General features: G+C 43.6%; 1 protein-coding gene across 1 annotated transcript in view; it reads left to right on the forward strand.

Annotated features, from left to right (window-relative positions):
- Nucleotides 1-2,500, forward strand: part of qdpra (quinoid dihydropteridine reductase a) — a gene marked incomplete at its 3' end in the record, with an annotated part of 15,330 nt that overhangs the window by 11,025 nt on the left and 1,805 nt on the right.

Genomic DNA, 2,500 nt, shown 5'->3' on the forward strand with positions numbered 1-2,500 from the left:
GGCCCTGATATGTCTCTGATATGGCCCTGATGTAGCCCATATGTGGCCCAGATGTGGCCTTGATATGACCAAGATGTGGCCCTGATATGGCCCTGATATGGCCTTGATATGACCCTGATGTAGCCCTGATATGGCCCTGATGTGGCCTTGATATGACCCAGATGTGGCCCTGATATGGCTCTGATATGGCCCTGATGTAGCCCATATGTGGCCCAGATGTGGCCTTGATATGACCAAGATGTGGCCCTGATATGGCCCTGATATGGCCTTGATATGACCCTGATGTAGCCCTGATATGGCCCTGATGTGGCCTTGATATGACCCTGATGCAGCCCTGATGTAGCCCTGATGTGGCCTTGATATGACCCAGATGTGGCCCTGATATGACCCAGATGTGGCTATAGCTGTGGAGAGGTTGTGTGAGAGTAGGAGCACACACAGCTAATCATATCCCCCCTCTCCCTGCACCTCACTGGCAAACTGAAATGCTGAGCTTGTAGCCAGAGAGTGTGTATCAGAGAGAGAGAAAGAGAGTGTGTGTGTTTGTGTGTGTGTGAGTGTGTGTGTGTGTGTGTGCCAGTGTGTGTGTGCCAGTGTGTGTGACATCAGCAGGACTCAATCTGCTGCAGTAGCCTGGTTTGGATTAGGAGGGATTAGGCTCCATTGTGTTAATCCAGAGAGGGCGTGGCCACAGTATGGCCTGGGATTAACCACGAGGACACACAAGGGCAGAGGAGGAGAGAGACAATTAACACACACACACACTCTGCGCAGTGGCAATTAATTACACTTCGTTCAATATTGCTTCAGCACAGTTTTGAAAACAGGACCGTTTTTATGTTGAGTTTACAGTTCCAGTTTGTCTCAGTCGCTTTGGTGCATTTCTCACATCACTATTACAGTAACATTGCCACAGTAGTTACAGTAGTGCATTTCCCACATCACTATTACAGTAACATTGCCACAGTAGTGCATTTCCCACATCACTATTACAGTAACATTGCCACAGTAGTGAGTGCATTTCCCACATCACTATTACAGTAACATTGCCACAGTAGTGAGTGCATTTCCCACATCACTATTACAGTAACATTGCCACAGTAGTTACAGTAGTGCATTTCCCACATCACTATTACAGTAACATTGCCACAGTAGTGAGTGCATTTCCCACATCACTATTGCAGTAACATTGCCACAGTAGTGAGTGCATTTCCCACATCACTATTACAGTAACATTGCCACAGTAGTTACAGTAGTGCATTTCCCACATCACTATTACAGTAACATTGCCACAGTAGTTACAGTAGTGCATTTCCCACATCACTATTACAGTAACATTGCCACAGTAGTGAGTGCATTTCCCACATCACTATTACAGTAACATTGCCACAGTAGTGAGTGCATTTCTCACATCACTATTACAGTAACATTGCCACAGTAGTGAGTGCATTTCCCACATCACTATTACAGTAACATTGCCACAGTAGTGAGTGCATTTCCCACATCACTATTACAGTAACATTGCCACAGTAGTGCATTTCCCACATCACTATTACAGTAACATTGCCACAGTAGTGAGTGCATTTCCCACATCACTATTAGTAACATTGCCACAGTAGTTACAGTAGTGCATTTCCCACATCACTATTACAGTAACATTGCCACAGTAGTGCATTTCCCACATCACTATTACAGTAACATTGCCACAGTAGTGAGTGCATTTCCCACATCATTATTACAGTAACATTGCCACAGTAGTGAGAGCATTTCCCACATCACTATTACAGTAACATTGCCACAGTAGTGAGTGCATTTCCCACATCACTATTACAGTAACATTGCCACAGTAGTTACAGTAGTGCATTTCCCACATCACTATTACAGTAACATTGCCACAGTAGTTACAGTAGTGCATTTCCCACATCACTATTACAGTAACATTGCCACAGTAGTTACAGTAGTGCATTTCCCACATCATTATTACAGTAACATTGCCACAGTAGTTACAGTAGTGCATTTCCCACATCACTATTACAGTAACATTGCCACAGTAGTTACAGTAGTGCATTTCCCACATCACTATTACAGTAACATTGCCACAGTAGTTACAGTAGTGCATTTCCCACATCACTATTACAGTAACATTGCCACAGTAGTGAGTGCATTTCCCACATCACTATTACAGTAACATTGCCACAGTAGTGAGAGCATTTCCCACATCACTATTACAGTAACATTGCCACAGTAGTGAGTGCATTTCCCACATCACTATTACAGTAACATTGCCACAGTAGTGAGTGCATTTCCCACATCACTATTACAGTAACATTGCCACAGTAGTTACAGTAGTGCATTTCCCACATCACTATTACAGTAACATTGCCACAGTAGTTACAGTAGTGCATTTCCCACATCACTATTACAGTAACATTGCCACAGTAGTTACAGTAGTGCATTTCCCACATCACTATTACAGTAACATTGCCACAGTAGTTACAGT

This window comes from Sardina pilchardus, chromosome 11, assembly GCF_963854185.1.
Source record: "Sardina pilchardus chromosome 11, fSarPil1.1, whole genome shotgun sequence".
Lineage (NCBI taxonomy): Eukaryota > Metazoa > Chordata > Actinopteri > Clupeiformes > Clupeidae > Sardina > Sardina pilchardus.